Raw genomic sequence first — 15,361 nt, forward strand, 5'->3', positions numbered from 1 at the left:
CCATATTGTGCCATGAGGCTCATTGATAAAAAAGATAGGCGCCAGCCAGCCATCTTGGATTTTGGCAATTGAAGTTTGTTTTCGCTATTTCTTGAGATTTAGTTAAGAGATTTTGTTTAAACTTCACATGTAGGGTCCTCTTGATCCCTAGTTGTGCCATACAGATTCTGAGGCTGATCGGAAAAAACAAGATGGCCTCAAGGCAGCCATCTTGGTTGTTGGCTGTTAAAGTTTGTTATCAATATTTCTTGAGAATTACGGAAGGGATTTTGTTGAAATTTTACATGGAGGATCCCATTGGTCCCTAGTTGTGCCATATAAATTTTGAGGCTGATCGGGAAAACAAGAAGTCTGTCGTCCGTCTGTAAAACTACTGCAGGGAAAAACAAGATGGCCGCCAGGCAGCCATCTTGGATTTTGGTAATTGAAGTTTGTTATTGCTATTTCTTGAGAACTACTGAAGGGATTTTGTTCAAATTTCACATGGATGGTTCCCTTGTTCCCTTGTAATAGTTAAAATTTGTTACCGCTATTTCTCAGAAAGTACCGAAGGGATCTGTCTCAAATTTCATATCTAGGTTCCCCTAGGACCCTAGTTGTGCATATTGCATTTTGGGACTGATCAGTTATCAAGATGGCCGACTGTCGGCCATCTTGGATTTTGATAGTTAAAGGTTGTTACTGCTATTACTCAGAAAGTACTGAAAGGATCTGTCTCAAATTTCATATGTAGGTTCCCCTAGAATCTTCGTTGTGCATAATGCATTTTGGGACCAATCGGTTAACAAGATGGGCAACAGGTAGCCATCTTGGATTTTGATAGTTGAAGTTTGTTACTGCGTTATATCTCAGAAAGTAAGGAGAGGATCTTTCTCCAATTTCATAAGTGGTGTTTAGTAAAAGTTTGAAAAGCAGAGAAAAGATCCATCTTTCCATTGTCAGACGTATAGATTCTTTGGTGGGCGCCATTAGATCCCTCAGGGATCTCTTGTTTTAGTAGGTACATATTTTTGTTCACAAATTCTTAGTAATTGAAAATGAGTTGTTTGCAATTCTTTTGAATTCGTAGTTGTTAATTATCACCCGCGAAATGCAATACCAAGTTGGGCTCCGTCCGTCTGTCCGTCCGTCCATCAGACATTCTTTTCCAGGCTATAACTCAAAAACGGTTCATCACAGCTCCAGGAAACTATATGAGTATGTCAGACAAGTGCCTTAGTTGTGCCTTTTGCTATTGCGTATGTTCTATTTTGGGATTTTTTCCATTACCATGGAATGAAACTTACTCAAAAATATCAAATTACTGTTTCCTTTTGTTTCCAGACTATAACTCAAAAATGGCTCAATGCAGCTTCAGGAAATTTTCTGAATATATAAGACAAATGCCCTGGTTGTGCCTTTTGCTATTGCAGACCTTCCATGTTAGGTGTTTTTTCTGTTACCATGGAAATTACTGTTTCATTTTGTTACCTGCAGTTATTTTTTTCGGTTTTTCAATATTTGCATACATTTAAAGTTACACTTGAATAATTGTTGCTTTATGAGCTTGATGTATTTGGGTTTTTATACCAAATGTGGGGCGCGGGGGATAATGCCACGCTAATTGCAGCTCCTTGTTTTGCTGTGTTCCTCTTACTTCAAATTCTCAAAATAAATTGCACATGAAAAAGGTTGGTTTTCAGTATACATCTGTGACATTAACAGAAGTTTGAGTTTGGGACGAAAAAAGATCCATGTATGTCAGTGGTAATGTATTCTGAAATGTGGTTGAGTGTCTGTTTTTGACTATTATGGTAACATTTGTCTGTTGTCTTCCTCAGGTAGATCACAGTAGTTATTTTACCTGTCTATAAAGGTAAATCTGCTGTATTTATCATGAATATTAATGAAATCCATTATCATCACCCTCATCCAATGACCTTTAGAGGTCATCCTGACAGGTGAAAAAACGGCAGGTAGATAAACCGTTGTATTGTAATAAGAGATGTGATGGTGTGTTTGATGGAGACACAAAAGGACAGCCATGACGCAGGAAAATAATACCTGTAGAATTTACCTGGACCGTTAACGTGACTTATCAGATTTTACAAACATCGTCAGCAGCGTGAACCTACGGGCTGCAGCTCCTCCAGAAAAGGTGCATTTTATATGACCAAGTCGTTGTCTTCATTTACAGGTGTGAAGCTGCACTTGAAAAAATATGAAAGCTGACATGCATGAAAAACTAATGGAATTGTTTATTGTTCAGGTGTAAATTAATAATGCATACCTGTATTTTCAGGTGTTAACAGCTGGGTGTCTAATTAAAGACATGAAAATTCAGGTGGATACTTTCTTCCTTGTAAAATAAGGTAGGTTATTTTGGTTCTTATACAACTTTACAGGTGATGAGTTTGGTGAAGTCTGCTGAGCACTAAATTATACCAAAAATAATGGACATTTTGGGGAACTATAGAAAGTACAATTAGGTTTACATGTCGCAGTGACATGGTAAAGCTGACATTTCAATTCAAACTGTTTTGATGGCAACATATGGCTTTATACAGTTATTGAAACTCGACAGAGAGTTGGAGAGAGTAGAAAAAACCACACTGGGGGTGTAGGTGGTACCGCGGGGAAATCCCTTGTACGTGTGGAGAATTGCTTTTTTTACGAGGGGAGGGGGGGGCGTTGTTGGCTGCTATTACACAAAATTTCATGAATATTACAGATATCTTAATGTAATAACCTGTGCTCTTATAACAGACTGACATGAATTAATAGACTGACTTGAATGGTAGGCTCGAGTAAAATTAAATTCATTTTTACTGATGGATCCTTACATAGTTTAGAAGAAAAAATAAACTTTGTCGAATGATATGTAACTTAACATCAACATTTTTCTTTGAACATTAAGGCTTGACATGTAGTGACTTTGTGACAGAGCTAACTAATGCTAACCACATGATACAGCAGATTTAAAATAAATTGGAAATAAATCACATGTTTCCATGGGCCATTAAAATTGAATGACTGTGAAGTGCATATAAACATTTGTATGAAATGTTTATGTTAAGCAGGAAAACTTAGCACATCAACAAATGGCGATGGTGTGACAGATGCTATTATCAAAAGTGAAAGCAATAAAACCATATTGACAAGGTAGCCATGTGAATTTTTCTGGATAGGATGGATTTAGGGTAAAAGTGTATCATCCTTTAGGTTAATGAAATAACAACCTTGCCTATATTTCTCTGAGAAAAAAAAATGGAACAACTTAAGTCATTTCAATATCCCATTGATTGGATTAAAGTCAGTTATTGCCAAGGGGGAAAGGAGGAGAAGGTTTTGTCTTGCTTTTGAAGAATTTTGGAACTTTAGACATAGTTTTAAGGTCATCTTACAGAAGAGTAAGGATGACCTAAGTCTTTGTACAACATCTGTAAACTTTTCACATTTTGAACTTATTCTCTTAAGTTCTACCACTGGAGTTTAATTGCAACTTGTCTGAAATGATCTGGACATGGACTAAATGTTGTTAGTTTTTGGGTCTGATCAATCCCAAATCCAACATAGCCATCTTGAGAACAGATTTTAAAATCTAAGTAACCATTTTGACAAACACTTTTCCTATTTTGACATCTGCCAAGGACATCAGATGACTGTTAAAGCCCTTAATGAAGAAAACATTGTTTGTGACATTAAAGATACTGGAAGAAAAAAAGAATCAATTTGATAATCAGCAAGGCTTACTTTAGGCAAAAGAGAATGTCATGTTTTGTTTTGAATTTTCTGATAAAATCCCAAATCTCTAAACTTTGGAAGCAATACAGAGGACTCCACATAATCGAATAACGGTTAATCGAATATTTCGGTTATTTGTATAAAATTCTGCGGTCCCGTTTTTTCCTTCTTTGTTTTTGTTTGTCAACTCCGTGTATTTGAATAAATTTTTTAAAAAGACCTCAATTAAGATATTCAAATAAAATCTCTGGGAAATTCTTAAAATAAGATAGAATATTTTTCAATTTTGCAATGTATTTTCAGGAAAATCGCCGATATATGTTTTAAGATACTTCGCTTTTACTAGAAATCAGTATGGTGACAGATTAACATTATCCTATGGCTTGTTATTTTATGCATGAATCTGCAAAGATATTCGACGCTGTTAGGATTTACATCAGCAGCAGTAGATCATTACTTTAGTATAATCACTGACTCAAACATCTAATCAAAACATTTGCACTTTCAAATATGTTTATTTATTAACATAATGTACCTTAGTTCGCAATCGGTTGGAGAAACCATGCTTCCTTACAACAACCGCCATTCATTGGTATAGTCTCGTTCAACCAGACTCTTGTTGACTACAACAGTCATGTGCGTATCAAGCGTCTCATTGAACGAGATATAAAAGCATGCAAAGTCGGTGCGTATGTAATATGGATACAAAAGATTCTTGCTACATGTTTCATTGCTACTTGAATATGCATTAATTTCTGAAATTTTAGCAAGCTATTTCGCCATATTGATCAACAATACAGGAAGAATTCTCAAAACACATTTAGGTCCATGCAGTGAATGCATGCATGCTTCATCACCCGCCACCATTTTCGATTTCATGTGTCAAAACAACTCTGCTAGTTGAGCGGCACTTTGAAGTTTAATCACGATCGTAAGCTCATTTTGCCAGGCAAAGTTACATAAATTTGTTTATTATTTAGGTTTAGAATTGATACATAAATATTTGCAGACACAAATTCAATCATGTTTAGTTATTGCATTTGATATCGATCGTCTAGCTTTTTCTCAGATTCAAGTGTCGATTTAACATAAACAAAAGAATCTTACATTCGAAAATAATTACTTGTTGTTTGTTTTGAGTGTAAATAATTTACGTATTTATCAAGTAAACAAAACAATATCTATTTGCTTGTTCACATGTATGTGGGGGGTCAAACGGAGGTGCAAAATGCTATCTCCGCCTATTCGAATAATCCGGTTATTCCAATATTTTCTTTTGGAAAATAACTTATTCAAATTAGCATACTCTGTATTTCCTTCTTATTATTTCATGAAATGAGACAAAGTGGCTCCATCCTGAATGGAGTAAGAAAGCTATGAAACTTTGCACAAATCTGTTGTTTATTACTGCGAGTAAACACTGAAGTAAACATCTCAAATTAAGGAAAGATTTATTAAGTGTTACATATGTAAATAAGTAATATGAAATGTTTCAATTACATTTACTGTTTTGAGGAACAAAACGTCAATCGGATTCTGAATAAGAAATTTCAAATATTCAAATGAAAACAGATAGTTTCATTTGTGGATGAGAAACATTATATCTTAAGAGATAATTTCTTTTTATGTAAAATTTCCGTCTTTGAATTAGTGTTGTTATCACTGTGGTTTTATTGGTTCGGGAGGTGAAATAAGACCCCAATATAACTGTAACTGTTACTGTGTCGGTGTGGAATACTAATGGTCTGGCTGTCTCTGTACCTGATATATACTGGGCTCCATATCACGATGTCTTGATATCTGATGCTGGCCAGGTATCTTTCCAAACATTCAGGGGACAATATTACTGGTTTTGACGTTCAGACGACGTTGGTGAATCTGTGATTATACCCTTCACACCTGAGAGATACCTGTTACAGTAACACTCCTGTTTCACTGTGTCAAGGTTATATACTATAGGTTTCAGAAAATCTTTGTAGTAAATATTTAATTAAAATGTGTTTATGTCCTTGTGCACCAGAGGAACATTACACACATGGCAGATCAAGTGAGTACCTTCATATGATTATAACGTGGTAAATAGCTATAATGTGTAACATTACTTAACAGTGACAAAAATACAAAGTGATATGAGCTTAATATTTAGGGACAATCTATGTGTAGCCTATTTTGACTTTATATATATATCTAGAAATGTTGCATTTATTTTTAAGTCTGATACTGTCTGAAAGTGCCAAGGAGCTTACCATTGCTAAATTGCAAAGTCAGTCATTGCTAAGATGCCACATGTGACATTGCTAAGATGCCAAGTGTGACATTTCTACGATGCCAGAAAAAAGTAACCAACCAGTATAGGATATAATAATAGGAATACTCTCAATCGACAGCCAGATAATTTATCTTTATTTTGGTATATGATACAATATATATCATGCCGTATAAATGTCACTAGGTATCCAAAAGCATCGGAAAACAGCCAGATTTCAACTGGTCGGGACACTGTGGTGTCCTCCGATGAACACGCCAGGGCTCTAATGGGTAGCTCAAAAACCACTGCATGTCAACACTTCAGCGTCATAAGAATGAAAGTTTGGTAGAAAACAAACTTACCGGTTAGTAAATCCCTGAATAAATACCATCCATTTGCCTAACGTAGCCCTTTGAAATTTCCGATTGAAAAAAATTATGTCTCTAGCCGCCATGTAAGTATGTGTGCAGTAGATTTGTTTTGTCGGCGTTGATTGGCTCTTGAAAATTAATTGACCAATCAACGCCGAGAAAACAAATGTACTACACACATATCAACATGACGGCTAGAGACACACTTTTTTTCAATCGGAAATTTCAAAAGGCTGTATTGCGCAAATGGATGGTACATAGATAAACACTAACATACCGGTAAGTTTGTTTTTTACCAAACTTTAATTCCTATGAAGCTGAAGTGTTGACATGCAGTGGTTTTTGAACTACCCATTAGAGCCCTAGCGTGTTTATCGGAGGACACCACAGTGTCCGACCAGTTGAAATCTGGCTGTTTTCCGATGTTTCTGGATACCTAGTGATATTTATACGGCATGATATATATTGAATCATATACCAAATTAAAGATAAATTATCTGGCTGTCGATTGAGAGTATTTTCTATTATTATATCCTATACGGTTGGATAATAATCATACTTTTTCTGAAATTGGGTAGTGTTATATGGCCGGCCGAGTTATAGACCTTGACCCAGTATTATACTTATACTTATATTAGAAACGAACACCTGTGGTCAGACATTGATAAGATGCCAAGTGTGACATTGCTAAGATGTCAAGGGTTTACATTGCCAAGGTGGCAAGTGTGACATTGCTAAGATGCCAAGTCTTACCATTGCCAAGGTGCTAAGTCTTAGCATTGCTAAGGTGCCAAGTCTGACATTGCTAAGATGCCAAGTCTAACCATTGCTAAGGTGCTAAGTTTTACCTTTGCTAAGGTGCAAAGTCTTATCATTGCTATGGTGCTAAGTCTTACCATTGCTAAGGTGCTTAGTCTTACCATTGCTAAGGTTCTAAGTCTTACCATTGCTAAGATGCCAAGTCTTACCATTGCTAAGGTGCTAAGTCTTACCATTGCTAAGATGCTAAGTCTTACCATTGCTAAGGTGCTAAGTCTTACCATTGCTAAGATGCTAAGTCTTACCATTGCTAAGGTGCTTAGTCTTACCATTGCTAAGGTTCTAAGTCTTACCATTGCTAAGATGCCAAGTGTTATATTGCTAAGGTGCTAAGAAATACCATTGCTACAAGTCTGACATTGCTGATATGTGAAGTTTAACCATTGCTTAGATGTGAAGTCTTATCATTGCTAAGATGCCAAGTCTTCCATTGCTAAGATGCCAAGTCTTACCATTGCTAAGATGCCAAGTCTGACATTGCTAAGATGCTAAGTCTGACTTTGCTATGATACCAAGCCATGAACATTGTTAAGGTACCTAGTCTGATATTGCCATAGTATTGACATTACTGAGATATTTAATATAAAGTGTCTTTTGTACAATAGAGACCAGAGGATAGACAATACTAGTTGGTTATGATTGCTGGGCCTAAAAGTACAAGAGGAAACATCCTTTACATAGCTGTGTCTAGCTGATACATCTTTTTATGGAGATTTTATAGATGTCAAACTTACTCATGTATTAAATTTAGATATCCCCAACAATTTATCGGTTGTGTGGTTATACCATTATATGTAACAATTAGCGGGAGAGTGTTGGTGAATTCCTCGGTAGATCCCCGGATTTGCTGTGTAATATTCTACTGATGATGAGGGCTGGATGTCTATTTTGTAAAGTTAGATGTTTTTAGACTGTTTATGTTTTTATTGTTCCGAATGCGACACCATCAGAATCATTGTCACATGGTTATATGACACTGGGGATTGATAGAGTTTTATCTTACGATGATGTCTTTTACAAACGTAACAATGATTTGACAATAACTGGTGTCCCTAACATAATATACTGAAGTGTAGTCAATTACAGACCGTCAGACTCCTTTCTTCGTTTACATTTGATGTGAGACTAAATATATTCTCTTCTATATCCTGGACAATGCAATAAAAATTAATAAAAATTGTACAAAAGTTTGTCTGCTTACATGATGTGAAGCTTTAAAACTAGTAGTAAACAATTTTTTTCCCACTATTACTATGGAATAGATAATGATCGGTGGCAAATCTCTAAGATACTAAGAATTATTAGAAAGATTGTGCTCTAAAATGTAGATGTTTAAAGATTGTGCTCTAAAATGTGGGTGTTTATCACGGTATTCGTCGTAATTAGCGCCCCTTCCCTAGAAGTGCCTCTCCCTTTTTCTGGAGAAGAGGTGAAGCTGTATAAACACCCCAATCCCATGCATTTAATGATGTTTTACAACATGTGATGCCTCTAACATCAGCATTGTATCCCATATTACGTGAACATTTACATGTGAATCATGACACAATGATGCGTCTCATATATGCATGTTTACGGTAACATATTAATGTGTCATGAGTACAGAAAGAGTTCAAATGTTTGCTAATTTTTTGTGTCCACTACTTACATTTTGGTTCACTAATAAATGCACCCTTTGTTACAACTTTTTTAAGCACCCAGCGCGCTAATTACAGCAAATACGATATATAGACAAGACTCTGAAATGTTGGTGTTAATGTTATATCTGGTTCTATATATGAAAGTTAGGCTGGGAAGTTCTTATCGAAGACGAACATTTTAGGCTAAGACCATATTATTTTGTAGGCTGATTTAATTAGTAGGATCAGTTCAATATGAAAGCGTACAAAATAAAGAGTACAGAAAATCCATTTTGTCTACTGTCAAAAAGTTCTTAAGACTAAGCAGCTTTCTAAATAGAGTTTGGGTGATGAAGTTGACAGTAAAGGAAATGTTTGTAATCTCCTCTGACAAATCCACACAACTAATAACAGATGGCTGTGGTATATCTTAAAACTTTAATCCTGCACTCATATATATGTGAGCTTCAGTGCAGGTTTATAAGTTATTCTAGTGCACTCTTTAAATTACAGTGACTTGCCTTTGATGACTTTGTTGTTTCGGCTACAGAGGTGTACGGTACAACATACATATATTGGTAGATTTAATTTCCTACCTGGTATACAGGTATTGAGTGTCTGTTGATTAGACATCGGTGAAGGGGATTAAATCCTGTAATCTCACTCGATATTGGAACTTCTGAAGGATTGACTTTGGTCAACTTTTATTGATGTTTGGTTTCCTCATAAACAGTTGTAATGTTTAAATCAACATCAGTAATCCCTCTCTGAAATTGATACCCACCTGTGACTGTCGCACCTATAAGTACAGGTACGAATACCTGTCTTTTACCTGTCACAGTGTGTGTATGGACAAGGTACAAATACCTGTCTTTTACCTGTCACAATGTGTGTATGGACAAGGTACGAATACCTGTCTTTTACCTGTCACACTGTGTGTATGGACAAGGTACAAATACCTGTCTTTTACCTGTCACACTGTGTGTATGGACAAGGTACAAATACCTGTCTTTTACCTGTCACAATGTGTGTATGGACAAGGTACAAATACCTGTCTTTTACCTGTCACACTGTGTGTATAGACAAGGTACGAATACCTGTCTTTTACTTGTCACACTGTGTGTATGGACAAGGTACAAATACCTGTCTTTTACCTGTCACACTGTGTGTATGGACAAGGTACAAATACCTGTCTTTTACCTGTCACACTGTGTGTATGGACAAGGTACAAATACCTGTCTTTTACCTGTCACAATATGTGTATGGACAAGGTACAAATGCTTGTCTTTTACCTGTCCCACTGTGTGTATGGAAAAGGTACAAATGTTTGTCTTTTACCTGTCCCACTGTGTGTATGGAAAAGGTACAAATACCTGTCTTTTACCTGTCACACTGTGTGTATAGACAAGGTACGAATACCTGTCTTTTACCTGTCACACTGTGTGTATGGACAAGGTACAAATACCTGTCTTTTACTTGTCACACTGTGTGTATGGACAAGGTACGAATACCTGTCTTTTACCTGTCACACTGTGTGTATGGACAAGGTACAAATACCTGTCTTTTACCTGTCACACTGTTTGTATGGACAAGGTACGAATACCTGTCTTTTACCTGTCACACTGTGTGTATGGACAAGGTACAAATACCTGTCTTTTACTTGTCACACTGTGTGTATGGACAAGGTACAAATACCTGTCTTTTACCTGTCACACTGTGTGTATGGACAAGGTACAAATACCTGTCTTTTACCTGTCACACTGTGTGTATGGACAAGGTACAAATACCTGTCTTTTACCTGTCACACTGTGTGTATGGACAAGGTACAAATACCTGTCTTTTACCTGTCACACTGTGTGTATGGACAAGGTACAAATACCTGTCTTTTACCTGTCACAATGTATGGACGGACAAGATACAAATACCTGTCTTTTACCTGTCACCCTGTGTGTAAGGACAAGGTACGACACCTGTTTTACCTGTCCCACTGTGTGTATGGACAAGGTACAAATACCTGTCTTTTACCTGTCACACTGTGTGTATAGACAAGGTACAAATACCTGTCTTTTACCTGTCACACTGTGTAAGGACAAGGTACGAATACCTGTCTTTTACCTGTCACAACATATGTATGAACAGCAGAGAAGAATCTATTTATTCAACGTCCTATCATACTCCAAGCATTTTCAGGATGGGCCTTATTTTGGAGGTGTACCCCCCCTCTCCAAGATAAATCACAGACCTATGACCAATATTTTGTCCAAATGAGTAAAATATAAATATAAACTTTAGGTGAAAGGCGAGCAGCTTAACCACTACACCACCCGACAACCCAAAATGAGTATCAAACTTACAACCAAGTAGTAGAGGGCTAGTTGTACTAAAGAATGTCGGAAGACTACAAGTACTTGAGTCCATTTAGTTTAATACTTTCTTAAAAATTCAGAGCTAGCAGGGACTTGATTGACATTGCCGCAAGTTAATTTAGATACGTTTGAATCCTTTAATCACAGGAGAATGTTATCTTTTGTCATTTTAAACATGATTTCTATGTTATTTATCTTTGATAAGCTTTCTTGGCCAAGAGTGTTGGTCGAGGTCTGTACAGAGTAATCTCCCCTTGTCAGGAAGTTTAGCTGTAGAGATATGTATATGCCAATTTTTAGCGGAATCATGAAGTGTGGTTGTGACAGGGGGATCACAGAGTATACAGGATTGTATAGGGATCGTTGTAGAGCGGGGATATGTTATGTTATGTATCTCTGACAAGTAGCCATTGGCTGAAAGATTAAGTCTAAAATATGAGTACAATTAAACTTAACCAAATAACAAATATTTTTATATCAATCATATTTACATATCTCTCCTTCTCCAAATTACATATATTTTGAAATGTGAATTAGAGAGCTGATGCGTGGATAAGATTTAGTGTGACTAAAACTCTAAAGGCCATATTTTGGTTACCTTGCAATGTTATAAATTGGGAGTGGCAATGAGACTTCCCATAAAGTCAGTTTGTAGCTGGAGATACCCTGGCTTCTGTTAATGGCTCTACATCTGGACAAAGATTTCATTTCTTCAAGAGTGAATTGTCATTGTGTTCAGTTGGAATGATGGAATCGGATATTTCCTCCTGAAAGCAAGACAGAATTGTTACACGACAGAAGTGGTACATTTAAGAAGTGAGTTAATATCTTTTGGCTCTCAACTTTTACTGAAAAATTATCTATTACTGACTTAGAATTACAGATAAAAGGTTTGTTGGTTGTGGACTGTACCTTTGAGATGTCACTAACAAAAGATGTGTTTATAAAATGGTTGTAGTGTGGTAATAGTATGTTTGTTAACAGTAACATTTACCTTTATATCTGTTCTCTCCATATTTCAGTTCTGTATCTTTGGTATTCTGATAAAAACATGTCCCTATGGTAAAGTTTGAAATTGAAAGGAAATAATTTTGCCATTTTCTTTTACATATTAAACCATTACAAAAGTAGCACATGCCCCAGATTAGTGCCATAGGAACAGTTATAGATTCATTTTGATATCTGTCTCAGAGTAAATTGAATTGTGGGAAATTTTGTTAGAGTACATGACAACATTTGACCTTTCTGTTGTGAATCTGATAGAATCCTTAGGGATGGGAAAAGACTAATTAGACAGATTCAGGATTTAGATAAACTGTGATGTTATTAGGGCCCCGCATCGAGATGCGGGTGCCCTATAGTAATCAGGTTGTCCGTCCGTCCGTCCGTCCGTCCGTCTGTCCGTCTGTCTGTCTGTCTGTCTGTCTGTCTGTCTGTCCGTCCGTCCGTCTGTCCGTTTTTTTTCTTTTGCACATTAATGATGGAAGGGAGTGAAGTATTTTCCCCATATTTTACATGATGATTCCCCATCCATCCTAGATCTGCTTGGTAATTTTTCAGGCTGAAATTAAATTAAAAAATCGGCCATCTTGGATTTTAACATTTAAAAAAATCACAATGTTGTTGCTCTTAACTGATAAACATTTTGTTATAACATTATGATGCAAAGTTGTTCAGAATTAAACAAGGAGTTGACTGTCCAAAGGTAAGGTCATGGGCCAAGGTTACTAAGTCAAAGGTCAAGGTCAATTTAAAAAAATTATTTTCTCATGAACATTTTGCTACAACATTTATAATGAAGCAGAGTTGTTTCAGAATTTAAAAAAGAAAGTCAAAACCTTGTTAACTATTGGTAACAAAAATGCTAATATCTTTGTATGGTATAGTGACAGGGACTCACTGGCAGCTTACTGTGTTTTCTATGTTAAGTCTATCAGTACTGAGTTGTGTGTTGATATGAATGCCTAAGCTTAGCATTGAAGGTCGCCCTTACAAAAGTGAAGTTTAACCCATTAAAGGTCGCCCTTACAAAAGTGAAGGTCAACCTTCCTTACAAAAATGAAGGTCAACCTTTCATACAAAAGTAAAGGTCAGCCTTCCTTACAAAAGTGAAGATCAACCTTCCGTACAAAAGTAAAGGTCAACCTTCCTTACAAAAGTAAAGGTCAGCCTTCCTTACAAAAGTGAAGATCAACCTTCAATACAAAAGTGAAGGTCAGCCTTCCTTACAAAAGTGAAGGTCAACCTTCCTTACAAAAATGAAGGTCAACTTTCCGTACAAAAGTGAAGGTCAGCCTTCCTTACAAAAGTGAAGATCAACCTTCAATACACAAGTGAAGGTCAACCTTTCTTACAAAAATGAAGGTCAACCTTCCGTACAAAAGTGAAGGTCAACCTTCCATACAAAAGTGAAGGTCAACCTTCCATACAAAAGTGAAGGTCAACCTTCCATACAAAAATGAAGGTCAACCTTCCATACAAAAGTGAAGATCAACCTTCAATACACAAGTGAAGGTCAACCTTTCTTACAAAAATGAAGGTCAACCTTCCATACAAAAGTGAAGGTCAGCCTTCCTTACAAAAGTGAAGATCAACCTTCAAATACAAAAGTAAAGGTCAACCTTCCTTACAAAAATGAAGGTCAACCTTCCGTACAAAAGTGAAGGTCAGCCTTCCTTACAAAAGTGAAGATCAACCTTCAATACAAAAGTGAAGGTCAACCTTCCTTACAAAAGTGAAGGTCAACCTTCCATACAAAAGTAAAGGTCAGCCTTCCATACAAAAGTGAAGATCAACCTTCAATACAAAAGTGAAGGTCAGCCTTCCATACAAAAGTGAAGATCAACCTTCCATACAAAAGTGAAGGTCAACCTTCCATACAAAAGTGAAGATCAACCTTCAATACAAAAGTAAAGGTCAACCTTCCATACAAAAGTGAAGATCAACCTTCAATACAAAAGTGAAGGTCAACCTTCCATACAAAAGTGAAGGTCAACCTTCCATACAAAAATGAAGGTCAACCTTCCATACATAAATGAAGGTCAATCTTCCATACAAAAGTAAAGGTCAACCTTCCATACGAAAGTGAAGGTTAAAAGTGAAGGTCAACCTTCCATACAAAAGTGAAGGTCAACCTTCCATACAAAAGTGAAGGTCAACCTTTCATACAAAAAAGTTCAACAAAAGTCACCTTTATACCTGAGAATAAGATTAAAATCAAGGAGACAAGGTCAAAGTTTAAATTTTTGCAATATCAGAATCATCGTTCATCTCTGAACAAAACTTGACACACCATTAGCTACTCTGAATAACACAGAAGCTCCTTCTGCATGGATTTAGTGTTAGTATGGAGTGTTTACATTGTGTACAATCCTGTCACAGCAGTAGCACTTCTGTAGTAACAGATTGATGGTAGACCTAATGATGGATGACTACATGTACCTAGATTCCTCTACCCCTGTTGTGTAACTCTTGATCGATTGTTTGTCTTATTATTGAATCTAATTAACTCATCTGCTACCTGGTATCAGACACGACCCATCTTACCAAGAATTGAGTGCTGAATGGTAAATTAATGGATGGTATGAATCTGATGGGGGTCTGAATGTGTTAGTGAGACGGGGTCAAAGGGCAAAGGGGCAGTTTGGCTGATTATTTTTAGGAAGCTTTGCCTGACAAAGGCAAAGGGGCAGTTTAGCTGATTAGTTTTAGGACTTGAGACAAAGCTAGGTTTAGGACACAATGGTGACTGGTAATGATGTCTTTAGCAAGCTTTAGACAAGGCTAAGTTTGGGACACAGTGGAGACTGGTAATGATGTCTTTAGCAAGCTTTAGACAAGGCTAAGTTTGGGACACAGTGGAGACTGGTAATGATGTCTTTAGCAAGCTTTATACAAGGCTAAGTTTGGGACACAGTGGAGACTGGTAATGATGTCTTTAGCAAGCTTTATACAAGGCTAAGTTTGGGACACAGTGGAGACTGGTAATGATGTCTTTAGCAAGCTTTATACAAGGCTAAGTTTGGGACACAGTGGAGACTGGTAATGATGTCTTTAGCAAGCTTTATACAAGGCTAAGTTTGGGACACAGTGGAGACTGGTAATGATGTCTTTAGCAAGCTTTAGACAAGGCTAAGTTTGGGACACAGTGGAGACTGGTAATGATGTCTTTAGCAAGCTTTATACAAGGCTAAGTTTGGGACACAGGGGAGACTG

General features: G+C 36.7%; 1 long non-coding RNA gene across 2 annotated transcripts in view; it reads left to right on the forward strand.

The window, feature by feature from the left end:
- LOC138317615 (uncharacterized) overlaps positions 1-15,361 on the forward strand; it is an 88,813-nt gene that overhangs the window by 29,919 nt on the left and 43,533 nt on the right. Inside the window, exons 1-2 of one of the 2 annotated variants that reach the window (XR_011207779.1) lie at positions 1,916-2,137; positions 2,282-2,351. This is a non-coding gene — a long non-coding RNA (uncharacterized lncRNA). Of the gene's footprint in view, positions 1-1,915; positions 2,138-2,281; positions 2,352-15,361 lie in introns of those variants that run through there. The other variant, XR_011207780.1, reaches the window with a different exon arrangement.

This window comes from Argopecten irradians, chromosome 3, assembly GCF_041381155.1.
Source record: "Argopecten irradians isolate NY chromosome 3, Ai_NY, whole genome shotgun sequence".
In the NCBI taxonomy this organism is placed as follows: Eukaryota; Metazoa; Mollusca; class Bivalvia; order Pectinida; family Pectinidae; genus Argopecten; species Argopecten irradians.